The sequence below is a fragment of the Odocoileus virginianus genome, chromosome 21 (genome assembly GCF_023699985.2).
Source record: "Odocoileus virginianus isolate 20LAN1187 ecotype Illinois chromosome 21, Ovbor_1.2, whole genome shotgun sequence".
NCBI lineage: Eukaryota > Metazoa > Chordata > Mammalia > Artiodactyla > Cervidae > Odocoileus > Odocoileus virginianus.
Window position 1 is genome coordinate 37,748,411 of NC_069694.1, and position 15,073 is coordinate 37,763,483.

General features: G+C 42.1%; 1 non-coding gene across 1 annotated transcript; it reads left to right on the forward strand.

Annotated features, from left to right (window-relative positions):
• Positions 1–14,647: 14,647 nt before the first annotated feature.
• LOC139030305 (small nucleolar RNA SNORA70) lies at positions 14,648–14,782 on the forward strand. Its single transcript, XR_011482605.1, has one exon. It is a non-coding gene; the product is annotated as a small nucleolar RNA SNORA70 (small nucleolar RNA).
• The last annotated feature ends 291 nt before the right edge of the window (positions 14,783–15,073 follow it).

Below are 15,073 nucleotides of genomic sequence, written 5' to 3' on the forward strand. Positions count from 1 at the left end.
ATTTTATTTCAAATGAATGTACAGCAGATCATATTTGGTGAGTCAGAGAGAGGAAATTGAAATAAAAATAGAATGTGGTGAACTAAAAAACATTGAAACTCATGGCTCTCCAGACAAAACTGGCATTTAAACGGATATAGAGAAGAAGAGTGCGTCACTGTCCTTTCTGAAGGTCATAGATGTTTGTAATTCTTCATTTGGGGTTTTAACCTTGACTCATATTAAATTTCAAAAGCACAGGTTCAGTCCACGATGCATTTTGATTCAGCATCTCCTGTGTGCTTGACACTGAGCTAGGCACAAGTGATACACAGGAGAGGAACACATATCTGCCCAGAAGAAGAGTCGAGAAGATGATTCTTGCTATTTTGTGAACAAAAAGAAATAATGCTCTGTGTCAGTGCAGCAAACCTTCTGGAGAGCTGACTATAAGATTCTCTGTGAGGCCCCAAGAGCCCCCCCAGATAATGCCAGGGCACAAGTGGCTTTTTAAAGCCACACGACATATTGACTTTGTAACACAGAATGAGCATCTGGGCAGATTTACTTCCTTAATTATGTTTTGCTTGTGATAATATTAAAATTAGCCTGTATTCCCTGATCATCTTCAGAGGAACAAGTGTTTTAGAAGCATACTGGGCAACAAGATATAAAGGGACTGAAGATGCTCAAGCCAAGAAATATGTCTTCTTTGTCTTACCCTTGATTCCTTCCTCTCCATGCCTTTTTTTCTTTCTTCCTTTTTCCCCCAGATAACTTATATGTGACTCCTTAGGAATATGAAAATGTTTATTGTAATCTTCATAAGTAAAAGAAGAAAAAATCTGATTTATTGAGCACCTACTAAGGGCTAAATAAGCACTAAATGTGTTTCATTAGTTATCTCTTTTAATCCTTCCTAGAGTGCTGTGAAGAAGGCATTGTTATCATCAGTTTAGAAATGAAGAAACTGAAGCACAAAAGTATTTACATAACTGATAAAAAATTGAGGCAGAATTTGAATATAGTCCATCAATGTTAAAAATATATTTCATGGGACTTCCCTGGTGGCCCAGTGCTTGAGTGTTCAGCTTCCAGTGCAGGGTTTGCCAGTTTGATCCTTGATCAGGGTGCTCAGGTCCCATATGCCTCATGGCCAATAAACCAAGACATGAAACAGAAGCAATGTTGTAACGAATACAATAAATACTTCTAAAATGGTCCACATAAAAAAAAAAAAATCTAAAAAAAAAAAAAAGAACTCTCTCTTCCCACTATCCAGTTCACTCTAACCTTTAATATCCCATTTACCAACAGCTCAATAGAGAAACGGGCAAAGGAGAGGACCAACAGTTTGCAGGAAAGGTTCTTAAGCATATTTTTTAGATGTTTGATTATACTCATAACAAGAGAAAAGGAAATTAAAGCGTTACCCATCAAAATAGCAAAGCTGAAGGACATGTGGTAGGGCACTGAGCTGGTGTGGGCGGGGGAAACAGCCTTGCTCACACATGGCTGGTGAAGGTAAAGACTGATATGAGTGCTCTGGAGTGCACTTCAGTGATTCCCATCAATATTATTCCTCTGTGACTTCATCCTTCAGGTTTACTTGCATTTTCAAGAAATGAGATATTCACAAGATTATTCACTGCAACACTGTCTGTGACAGCAACAGGCTGAAACAACCTGATGATCATTAATGGAAAATGTAAATTTTGTTCATCCTTACAAAGAATTATACATAACCATAAAAAATGAGGATTATTGTGGATAAAATTCTCTAAGTGAAAAAGAAAGATGCAGAACAGCAAGTGCTATTTTGTGCTTCAGTTTGTGTAGAGGAGGAAATACATACAAGTTTTTGTATAGAACTAGGCTATTAGGAAATTAGTAGCATGGTTGCCTCCAGACAGGCATGAGGAGACAGGAGGACTGAAGAATGATTGCTATACACCCTTTGAGGCATTTGAATTTTGAACCATGTTAATACAAAATCTATTTTTAAGTAAAAAAATTTTTTAAATTTATTTTTTAAAGCATTAAGTAAAGGGCTTCCCTGGTGGCTCAAATGGTAAAGAATCTGCCTGCAACGCAGGAGACCTGGGTTTTCTCTGGGTCAGGAAGATACCCTGGAGAAGGGCATGGCAACCCACTCCAGTATTCTTGCCTGGAGAATCCCATGGACAGAGGAACCTGGCAGGCTACAATCCATGGGCTCACAAAGAGTCAGACACGACTGAGTGACTAACACACATTAAGTAAGAAGTTAAAAAGCACACCAAATAATTGTCTTTCATATTTAACTATTGAATAATAGAAGTATTGCTTTCTTTACTGGGTTACAGCTGAAAGTTGTACAAACTGATACAAAATCACCACAAACTCGCTTTCTTTTTGGTCATTTAGTCTTTGGAATTACTGCTTCCTTAAATTGCTGTTTAAGGCTATGGTTTAAACCCTTTAGTTTACTTCCTTCTAACAATAATATTAAAACAATGATGAGAACAATTTATGGAAGGACCGCTATTTATAAAACTCTTGCATGTAGAGCTGTGGTTATACTGTCTAATCTTCTTGATAATCTTGTACAGTGTGACTATCAAGCCCATTTTTTAAAGTGAACTATAGTCGATTCACAATATTACATTAGTTTCAGGTGTCCAACCCCATTTTAAAGGTGAGAAAATAGAGACTAAGACAAATTAGTATTCTCTGTTTTAATTGATTTCTAGATACCATGGAGCAGCTGTTTTCTAATGTTATGGCTTTGAGAAGAAAGAGAAATTTAAAAAAAAGAAAAGGTCTTTGAAAGTTCACCAAGCCCAGAAAATGAAGATGCTGACACACAATTTATTCCACAGAGATCATTCTATTTACTCCATAGCGATGCTTCTCACATTCAGGTGCTACTCAGAAAAAAATAATCCATGTGCTATATAAATATTCTATCATTTTAAAGGAAGAAAAATTCCATAAAACAAAGCAGCCACATGTTCTTCTCCCTGTTCCTGCCAATTTTTCAGCAGCAATGTGCATAAAGCAAAGTCTCCTCTTTGACAGAGGACAGCCCTTTTTTTGCCCCTCACCATACGATGATAAAAATCACAGTCTCTCCCTTTACCAGCCCTTGCACTATCCTCCAGCATCTTCTCACAAGTTAGGACAGAGTCCAGGATAAAAGCCTGACATACTAAAAGGTGTATCAGAAACGCTCCACTAAAATGTTTTATTATTGAAGTAAAGACAACAACATAAACCATTCAGCCTTTGGCTTTTCCCCCATCACTGGGCAGGAGGCTTGAACTGGAGTTATGGTGCTTACAACAGATGCCCACAAGACTGACCTTTGATTCCCTGTTGCCCCAGCGGACACCTTCATCAGCCCATGTTTTCCCGCCTCCTCTCTCTCAGCCATAAAAGGTATTACACCTCACTAAGGAGTTCCCAAGAGAAGGGGTGCTGTTTCTCATTCTGAAACGAAGGAGACTGAAAGAGATTGAGAACAGTTTTCCCATAAATTTGCCATTCAGACTCTGGATTTTCAACACCATAGCAGGACAGCATCCAGATTCAGACAACTCGATGATGTCTCCTTGTTGGTCTTGGTGGACTGGAGTGACTCAACTGCCAGTCCAAGGACAGAAGACAGCATGTGGGCACAGGGTAAGGACGTCATGGAAATCATCTTATTCCTCCCTTGTCTTTGGTGGATATGAACTTAATCACTTCCTCACGATTCAGTCCAGAGGAACGCATTATATTTGTTACCTGTGTATGGCAAGGCATTGTTCTAGGCACTGAGGACATGGGCAAATACTAAACCAAGCCCTGCACTCTGGGAGTTTAATATTCTACTGGAGGATACAAAACATATACAAGTCAAGTAAGTCATATATGACACAGAAAAAGGAGGCTCAGATGTTAAAGAATCTGCCTGCAATGCAGGTGACACAGGTTCAATCCCTGGGTCAGGAAGATCCCCTGGAGAGGAGAATGGCTACCTACTCTGGTATTCTTGCCTGGAGAATCCCATGGACAGAAGAACCTGGAGGGCTATAGTCCATGGGATTGCAAAGAGTTGGACATGACTGAGCGACTTACACATTCAAGGCAGTGGAAACCAAGGGTGGTTTCCATTAGGGTGGCAAGGGGTGGCACCTGAGAGGTGGCCACTTCTGAAGAGATCTGAATGGAGCCTGTGGTTCCCCCTCAGAGAAAACAGCAAGGTCAAGGCTTTGAGATGGAGTAGGTTTGACAGAAATAATGGAGGCCTGTCCCAGAAAGGAAGGAAGCACAGGGGAGAGTGGAAGAAAGGGGGATCAGAAAAATTGCAGAGGTTCCTAAAGGATTTCATGAGTCATGATAAGGACTTTGGACCCTGGGAAGCCACTGACAGATTTTGAGCAGGTGGCTGACATGATATGTAAAATGATTTACATTTTAAAATCTTCTGTGGTCAAAATACAAAAATGCCTTTTGTATTTATAGATTTTAAAACTGCATGTATAGCCTTTACTATCAAACGTACCCTTAAAGATAATATTTTATGTGACAAAATATTTGCAGTCATTCTAGACTTGGGTATTTCAGTGTTCTTGGTTTTTTAACTCTTTTCACAGACATGTTGAAATTATTAAATTATTTTATTAAAAATAAATAATTTCTATTTTCCTTTTCAAGTATTACTGGATAAGGGATTCAAGAAAACTAAAGCTGTTTTTGTTTGTAATATAAAAGACAGAATTGATCTTTCCAGGGTCAGAGATGATTAACACTTTTGCTATATACATTTATGCATTGTTTTTTAAACTACTTAAAATAGAAACATTCCTTTAAACAGTTCTCTCTCACTTCTGTGCTTTGGCACCTGTTTTTATTTCTTGCCTAGAACATTTCTTCACCCTCATATCTTTTTAAGTAATACCTAGTCTATCTTTCAGTGTTCCACACAAGTATGAGCTCTTTCAGGAAGTTTTCTGCTACCCTCACGGCATTCATTAGGGGGTCTCCTTCAAGCTCTGAAAGCAGTCAGTGCCGTCTAGCAGTACTATTGGGGCTTCCAGATGGCGCTAGTGGTAAAGAATCCGCCTCCCAATGCAGGAGACTGAAGAGGCATGGTTTTGATCCCTGGGTCAGGAAGATTCCCTGGAGGAGGGCATGGCAACCCAGTATTTTCCAGTATTCTTGCCTGGAAAATCCCATGGACAGAGGAGCTACAGTTCATGTGGTCGCAAAGAGCTGGACACGACTGAAGTGACTTAGCACACACCTTTGTAAGGAACTATGCTTTCACAACATACTTGGTGTATGTGAAAAGATAAATATTTAATTCTCATTGTTCACTTCTAACTGACAAAGGAAAAGAGTGAAAACTACAGGAACTGTGGTGGAACCATACTTGCCGTTCTAGATCTGGTTGTACCCACCTTTGGTCGGTCCCATAGCCACTCAAGAGACCTTCTCAACTGAGCACAAGTGACCATCTGAAGTCACTTCCCACATCCCCTACTAGATACTGAATGTTTTATCAAATAGTAAGTGGCGACATTTTTAATTGACGATTAGTATGACCAGATGGATTTTGATTTTGCTTTTAATTCTTGGATTGTGTTTAAACAATTAAAAAGTATGTTCCTGATTTTGAGATAGTGATATTGCACAGTTTTCACTTTACTGAGTGTGTACAACATTCCCATGAAGTTTATAAGTGTACCTTTGTATAGCTTCAGATGCCAAAATTAAAACACACACAAAAAAGACAATCTTTGGAATCTATAATTATCTCAAAATATCATTTTAATTTTTTAATTTTTATTGTTTTTCTCAAAATATCAAGTTTTTAAAATGCTATCTCAGGCTGTCAGGTGGAGAGGAGACCATAGAGGCTGTGGCAGGCAGACTCTTAGATGACCCCAAATGACCCCCACCTTCCGCATCCCTGCCCCTCTGTAATGCCTCCCCGTGAAGACAGGCTGCACTTACAGACTCGCATGTAATGAACAGGATGTGACAGGAGCAGTGGGATGACCCTTCTGAGATTAGGCAGCAAAGAGCCTGTGGCTCCACCTGGAGCATTCTCCCTGGCTCGCTCTTGCCCTGTCCCTCTCTCGGGTCACTCACTCTGGGGGAAGCCAGCTGCCACGCTGCAAGTCACCTTGAGGAGGTGTCCACACGAGGTGACCAGGAACAGTGGCCTGCAGTCCGAAGCCCATGGGATCTGAAGCTGTGACGGCCACGCGAGTGATCTTGGAAGCAGATCCTTCTGCCCAGTCCTATCTTGAGGTAACTGCAGCCCTGACCCACAGGTGGGTTGCAACTTCACAAGAGGCATTGAGCCAGAGGCACCCAGCTCAGCGGCTCTCCTGTTTCCTGAGTCACAGAAACTGTATGACACTGTATGTTTATTGTTTTTGCTATTATGTTTTGTGATAACTTGTTACACAACAGTAGATAATTCATACAGGAGAGTAAAAGTAGAAGCAGAAACATGTGACCCAATATTCATTACAGCACTGTTTACAATAGCCAGGACATAGAAACAACCTAAGTGTCCAATGACAGATGGATGGATAAAGATGTGTTACATATATACAATGGAATATTACTCAGTCATAAAAAAAGAATGAAATGGGGTCATTTGTAGAGCTGTGGATGGACCTAGAGCCTGTCATACGGAGTTAATTAAGTCAGAAAGAGACAAACAAGCATCATACAGTAACACATGTATGTGATATCTAGAAAGTGGTGCAGATGAGCCCAGCTCCAGAGCAGGAATAGCAACGCAGATGTAGAGAATGGACCTGTGGACACGGAGCGGGAGGAGAAGGGTGGGATGAATTGGGAGAGTAGGACTGCATATACACACTACCATGTGTGTACACGGAGCTCAGCTCAGCGCTCTGTGATGACCTAGAGGAGTGGGATGAGAGGGGCGGGAGGGAGGTGATACATGTATACTTATAGCTGATTGAGGAGCTACAGTCCATGGGGTCACAAAGAGTCAGCACGCACACACTCCCAGGCTCCACCCCGAGATGGCTGATTCACATGACTGTACAGCAGAAAGTAAGACAACGTTGGAAACAATTATGCTCCAATAAACAAATGAATTTTTTAAAAGACCAGTTAAAGGCCACTGCTATAGTGGAGACAATTTAGAATAGGGTAGCAATGGCGGAAGTGGAGAGAAGTAGGCCTGGGCAGCACAGAGGAGATGAGAAAAGCAACAGCATGCTCTCTGAAACCTGCAGAAGGAAAGGGAAAAAAACCATGGCCCCGATTTCCACTCAGTGGAGAATAACCAGCAAGTCCCACGGTGGAGTGGCACATTGACAGCAATGGAGAGAATAATCTGGAAGGATTTGGGCTCCAGTGGGAAGGTGGCGGGTAAGAAGTCGGAGGATGTGGTCTGACCTGGGCCTCCTCTAGCAGCCTGTGGCCGGGCTGAGAAATTGATCCCAGGCATTGGGAAAGGGACAGGACAGGCTCTGGCATCAGCCTGAATTTACAGAGCAGAAGATGAGGGCAACAAGTCCTGAGCTCCTCTCTGTGGCTGAAGTAATCAGAGACGCTCACCTGAAATAAATACGCCGTCCAAGACCTATGATTACAAATTATGAACAAGGCATCATCTTAAGTGCTCCTCTGTCAGAGCAGACCACCAGGCACTGCCCCCACCCAGACGCAGGGCAGGCTGTTGCCAGCTATGCAGGCACGGACCCTGGGAGCAGTTAGCCTTGTGGTTAAGACCAAGGGTTTTGATGTCAGGAAGGTTGGGGTGGAATTCCAGCTCCTCTCTTGCTAACTGTGGGACCTCAGCAAACTTATTTAAATTCCTACAAGCTTCTACCTTCTAGACTGCAAAAGAAGGATACCAAAGGCGCATACTCCTAGTACCTTTAGGGCAACACCAAATGACTAGAAGGACTGGATAAGTATTTTCCTTACCACAGTGCCCAGCACAGAGGATGTTCTCAGTAAAGGCGCCCTTGAGCTGCCACGATGTGGACTGTCACCTGCCGCTGCTGTTCTAAGATCCTGGAGGAACACGCAGAGTGACTGAAGGAGAAGGCAGCGCTCTCCATCTCAAAGCAAAGCTGCACAGTGTGTCTGAGATTGAAAACAGTGAGGGACACACATCCCGGTGCAGCTATTCTTCTGGGAAAAGCTGTGATCAAAAGCCCACTTTACCCACCAGTGAACACAGTTGCTGGTTCCACTTGCCCTCTTCTCACTCTTGATAAGCGAGCTTTTTAAAACGCCTTAAAGGGAAGTCCCGCTGCTGAGATGAAGAAGGTTCCAAAAGGGACCTCGCAGATTCACAAAGGAGAGAGTCCACGGAGTGTCACTCCTTTGAAAGCCCCCTATGCACATTGTCACCACACCTGCTTCTGACATTTAATGGCCCCTTTGTGACCCACTGATGTACAAAGAGACAACCCATTGAATAAGCAGGTCGGGAGGGTCGATGGAGGACCAAAGGCCCACCGATCACCCTCGAGGCACAGGTTAAGCGCAGGGTCTGTCTAATCTAATCTAAACTAATCCTGTCACAGCTACAAGGGACACTCCTTCCCCAGGGGGCACACCCCACACCTGGTCTTTCAGGGCCCCGTCACTAAGAGCTAACACATGACACTGAAGGCAAGACAGATGCAGCAGCTTTTACGTTCAAACACAAAAAGCATCACAAGCTAAGCCCACGAATACACACTCTGCTAGAAATAGTGGTCACTGTCATGAATGATAACACCACATGCTAAGACCACCAAGAATACACAATGTTACCAACAAACCCACCAAAGATATGCAAGTACACATAAAGGACATCAAACATCACAATCAAAAACTGAACGCTGATGTTTATAACAAGAAAGGAAACTGAAGAGAACAAAATGTGTTTTGTGGATACATGTAATCTGAAAGTTCACTATTTAGTTCAAGGCATTTACCTGAATGCAACAAAATGTTGTCAGCTTGGCTTCCTGTTCTAAAATGAAAGCCTTCAGAAAACTCCATGTACTTATAATCTAAATGCTTTGCATTTAGGTCTATAATTAAGCCACAACCTCCTGCTAACATCCATAAGCAATTCATATTTGGAAATAGACTTATCAAACGTTATACAATTTGCAAATTTTCTTATGTTCTTTCCCACCATGGATCTTGGCCAGTATTCTGTCATTTCTAATCTACAGCATCTGATTGACAGTTAAACCCAACAAGAGCTAATGTTTGTGACAGGGGAAAATAACCAGCACATCCATTCATTAGCATCCTGCTCACACATTCACTGTCAATTACAAATATTTGCTTGGGCTAAACTCTGCCACCATCATCGGAGCCATTACCGCCTGTAACAGTGTGATATATTTGAAGAGTCAAGCTGCTGGCAATTCACAGCTGGGACTCAATAATCAAAACGTTTGTCAACTAACTCTTGGGTCCCAGCAGAGTATCTGACTCGAGATAACAAATGATTATCCTAGACAATGGAACTACAAGTCTAATCATCTAAGTCATGATTCATGAGTTTCCCAGGTATGTTTCTGGGCTGTATCCATTATGTTTTGTTGAACAACTCTTCACTTGCTATTTGAGAACATTTTTAGGGGACATTCAAGTGCACACTAGGACCTGCACATTGGGAGACAATGCAGGATTCTAGGGGGAACTCCAGATCCTACAGTACGTGAATGGAAGCTACTGGGGCCCCGCCCAGATGCCCTTTAGGGGCGACTGCACCAGCCCTCAGCTGCTGCGAGTGGAGGTTGAGCGGGGATGGCTAATGACCCACAGCGGTGCCCTGCTCCTGCGCTCTGTCCTCTGCCAAACCCAAACCATTTTGACCTGGAAGCGGTGCCCTCCCCACCTTTTTTTTTTGTTTTAATGAAATTCTGAATTTATTTCACTTTCAGGTCTTGCAGTGAAGGTTGGGTTGTAAGATTTACAAAAACCTTGGCAATATTTTTTACTTAGATACAGAAATTTAACATGTATATTTTTCTGTAATTGCACAATGGTGCCAGAAGCCAGGCTCATGTATATAGAGCTATATTTGTTTGCATGTATCCTTCAAAGTAAAATCTCAAACACATTCAATAGTATATACTTCTTGTGCTGCTGATAAAACATATAGACCAAACCACCTACCAGGTGGATTTGAAATCTGAATTTACTTTTACATGCACTCATAAATTACTGTTTCAGTGCAACCAGGTGATTCTTCATTTCCAATAATGTATAATGTTTGGTTTGCCAAATATGTGTTTTACTGTCAATCTCATTGTACCATATTACATATTTTCCCCTCACCAAGGACTTACCGACATGGAGAGCAAAGAGTAAGTCTCTCTCTGCTCTGGGGGACGGCCAGCTTTGGGGTGTGATTCCTCCTCTGGAGCTTGCCCTCTTCTCCCACGGAGACCACATGCCTGCTTAGTTTTCCTCCTTTCACCGTCCTGGTTCTTTCACTCATCTTCTCCAGAAAGGACTCGAAAAAATTGCTTGAAAAGGAACAGCCATCTCAGAGTCTACTCCTAGGAAACCTCAGAGAACTTCTCTTTGCCCAGGGTGGGACGGCGCTTCATCCAGGCCACATAAGCCCTAAGCCCCACCCTGGAACGAGGTGCTATTTCCCAAATATTGGAAACAGGTGAGGCTTCCTGCTTGTGATCAACACGTCTTCCCCACAGACTGGGTAATACATCCCAAAGACTGTGTCCCATCCCTTCCTGGCTCAGTTCTGGCAGAATTCCTCATTGCAGCCCAGATCAAAAAATCCTTCTCAACCTTTCCTAGAAATGTTAGAAAAAGACTCAAAGCCCAACAGAAAAATAGTCATATGGACATGAGTGTGAGCAACCTCTGGGAGATAGGGAAGGACAGGGAAGCCTGGCGAGCTGCAGTCCATGGGGGTCACAAAGAGTCAGACAGGACTGAGTGACTCAACAACAACAGCAAATGAGTGCACACACCCTCTGAAATGGAAGTGTGTGTGTGCTAGTCACTTAGTCGTGTCTGACTCTTTTGCAACCCCATGGACTGTAGCCCACCAGGCTCCTCTGTCCATGGGATTCTCCAGGCAAGAATACTGGAGTGGGTTGCCATTTTCTTCTCCAGGGGGTCTTCCCCACCCAGGGATCGAACCCCGGTCTCCTGCATTGCATGCGGATTCTTTACCATCTGAGCCACCAGGGAAGCCCTGAAATGAAAGTAGAGGCATAAAACATGAGATGCTCATCCTTACTCATAATAAGTGAAATCTGAATTAAGACTACACTGAGATACCATTTTTCAATCATTAAATGGGGAAACTGAAATATAATTTTTATTGTACCCAAACATCCAGTCCAATGATAATGGGTTCTTTCTTCCCCTGTTATGAAGGAATTGTTAGTGCAAGAAACACTCCTCTGGAATTGCCCTGCTGGGATATGAATCTGATAAAGCTCCACAGAACCCTTTAGGGCTGTGGGTGAGAGGAGAGTGCAAACCTAGATTATTGACCTGAACATCAACCTCCTCAGGAACATTACATATTATGCTCCTTCTCTAGATCTTGAAGAACATGCTGCTTTTCTTAGGTCCGCTGTTTATCCTACCCAGGCAAGAGTCTTTATCGCCAGTTTTATCTATTTCTCACTTTTACCTGAAATCATTTTTTCCTCAAGACCACAAAATATCTTGACCACATAAGGGCTCCACCTTTCAGTTTGTTATCTTTTTCCCACCCATCTTAATGCAAAATGGGGTCAAATGGAGTAGGCATTTTCTTCTATTTTATTGTGCCTGCTAGTTAAGGGTATAGATCCACAGACCCATGTGGTTTACTACATTATATTTTTCAAATATTCACTTCCTCTCTCTGTAGCAGGCTTGTGCCTCTTTGCCCCAATAATGTCGAGTCTGGTCTCATAACTTGCATTGGTCAGTGAAATGTGAGCAGAAATGACATAGGCCAATTCCAATCAGAAACTTCAAGACCCATCATGTGGTTCCAACCATTTTGCTATTTCCTCTACTGCAAGACCATCTCCAGATTAGCACATCTCAGGAATGGTTTGTTCCTTTAGCTTCGTCCTGGAATAAAGACAAAATAGAACAGAGACACGAAGGACATAAAACGTGAGTGAGAAATAGACCTTAGTGGTCTTAAGCCTCTGAGACATAGGAGCCGCTTGATATTAGAGTATAACCTAGTCCAGCTGACTGCTAAATCTATAAGCTCTGATACATTTTATTAATATTACTGTTTGTATCCCAAACAGCACCTAGCATAATCCCTTGCCCATGATGCACTTTGTTTTCCTTTTTTAAAATTTATTTTAATTGGAGGCTAATTACTTTACAATATTGTGGTGGTTTTTGCCATACATTGACATGAATCAGCCATGGATTTACATGTGTTCCCCATCCTGAACCCCCCTCCCACCTCCCTCCCCATCCCATCCCCCAGGGTCATCCCAGTGCACCAGCCCTGAGCACCCTGTCTTATGCACATGATGCACTTTTAACAAAAATTGGCTACTATTTTTCACTTCCTCTTTCATCTTCCCCTTTTTCGCATTTATTATTTTTTATTGGAGTATAATTGCTTTACAATGCTGTGCTAGTTTCTGCTATACAACAGAATGAATCAGCTTTACACATCCTCCCTCTTGGACCTCCCTCCCATGCCCTCATCCCACCCCTCCAGGTCACCACAGGGCACCGCGCTGAGCTCCCTAAGCAATATAGCAGCTTCTCACCATCTATCTACCTTCCCTTTCTTTTCTGAACAGTTCAGTTCAAAAGCCATTATAAGGGGCCAAGAAAGGTAGGCATTTGACAAAAGTGTAAAGAGGAGCTGCTATATCCCAAAGCAGGGTGTGAGAGCCTGGGCAGGACGAGGAGACTTGATCAAATAAGTATTTACATTAGGGATAATGGAGTCCAGTTTCTCACTCTCAGAGAAGGGAGCTACAAACATGAAAGGGAGAAAATTAGAATAAACACTGTTTTGCTGGATTGGAATCGAAGATATTAATGTGAACACATGGTCTTCAATATATATAGATAGATACGTAAACATAACTGTAAACATATGTTCATATATAAATGTCCTAATTCTCTTCCCTGAAAGGGCTTGGGTGTAGCAACTGCCCAGTGGAAATGACCACACCGAGCACCAGGTCTTGGCTTCCAAATAGTATTCTCTACTAAAGGAATCCGGGATCCTTGCGAAAAGAGCTTCACATTCTTGAAGAGGTCGATATCCTTATTAATAATTAAGGATTGTACTCTCCTTTTATCCACAGCTTGAAATAATTTTACACAACTTTACTAAATTTATTTCCCAATAGTCGGACACCACAGGGGTTTCACTTGACTAACAATTCAGCTGTAGTAGGGTGTATTAGGGTTATCCAGAGAAACAGAAGCAGCAGTGTGTGTGTATATATAGAGATTTATTTTAAGGTATCAACTCACATGATTTGGAGGCCTGGCAAGTCCAAAATCTGCAGGGTAAGCTGGCAGACTGGAGACTCAGGGAGGAATTGCAATTTGAGTCTAAAAGCAGTCGGCAGGCAGAATTCCTTCTTGCTTGGGGACGTCAGTCTTTTCCTATTACAGCCTTCATCTGATTAGATGAGAGCCACATATGCTGTGGAAGGTAATCTGTGGAAGGTTATTAAAGATTCACATTTTTTAAATTCTTTCCTTAATTTTTTAATTGAAGTATACAGACATAACATATATATGTTACAGGTTATATCTGAGGTTGTTGATATTTCTTCTAGCAATCTTGATTCCAGCTTGTGATTCATCCAGCCCAGCATTTCATATGATGTTGTCTGCACATAAGTTAAGTAAGCAGGGTGACAGTACAGAGATTTGATGTACTACTTTCTCAATTTGGAACCAGTCAGTTGTTCCAAGTCCAGTTCTAACTGTTGCTTCTTGACCTGCATACAGGTTTCTCAGGAGACATGTAAGGTTGTATGATTATTCCTGTCTCTTTAAGAATTTTCTATGTACACAATACCACTCTAATGGTAGAAAGTGAAGAGGAACTAAAGAGCCTCTTGATGAGGGTGAAAGAGGAGAGTGAAAAAAGCTGGCTTGAAACTCAACATTTCCATTTATACTCATTATAAAATATTTGCTGTGTTCCCTGTGTTGTACAATATATCCTTGCAGCTTATTTTATACTTAATGGTTTATACCTTTTAATTGTCTACCTCTACATTGCCTCTCGCCACTGGCAACTACCAGTTTATTCTCTAAATCTATGAGTCTGCTTCTTTTTTGTTATACTCACTGGTTTGCTGCATTTTTTAGATTCCACATATAAATGACATCATACATCATTTGTCTTTCTCTGTCTTATATCACTTAACATAATGCCCTCCAAGTCCATCTGTGTTGCTGCAAATAGCAAAATTTCATTCTTTCCTGTGGCTGAGTAGTATTCCATTGTGTGTGTATGTGTGTGTACACCACATAAAGATTAAAATGTTAATCTCACTAAAAAAATACCTTCACAGATGCTTCTAGAATAATGTTTAACCAAGGATCTGAATACTATGACCTAGCCAAGCTGACATACGAAATTAACCTTCACAAAGGGAAAAGAGAATCCACTGTCATTGGGTTGTACATAGGCATAGAATAAGAGCTCACCTCTTTGCAGCCAATTAAGCCGACTGTGCTCTTTTCCCCATGGGGGCCCAGTGTGCAGTGGCTGCAAACAGCAGCCTCCTTGGTAGTGTATGCAACCGTTTGCCTGTACAGGTAGCCCTAAGGGACCTTGGAGACAACGCTTCCTAGTGGGCATTCATGACTGGTCTGCTCTTTCTCAGTCTAGACTCCAGACAGGTATGTGCGGTGCCTTTGGAAAGTCCCAGGGCACAGTGGCCAGGGTCCACATTGGCCAGGTCATAATGTCCATCCACGCCAAGCTGCAGAACAAGGAGCATGTGATCAAAGCCCTCCGCCGGGCCAAGTTCAAGTTCCCTGACTGTCAGCAGATCCACATCTCCAAGAAGTGGGGATTTACCAAGTTCAATGAGGATGAATTTGAGAACACGGTGGCAGAAAAGCGACTCATCCC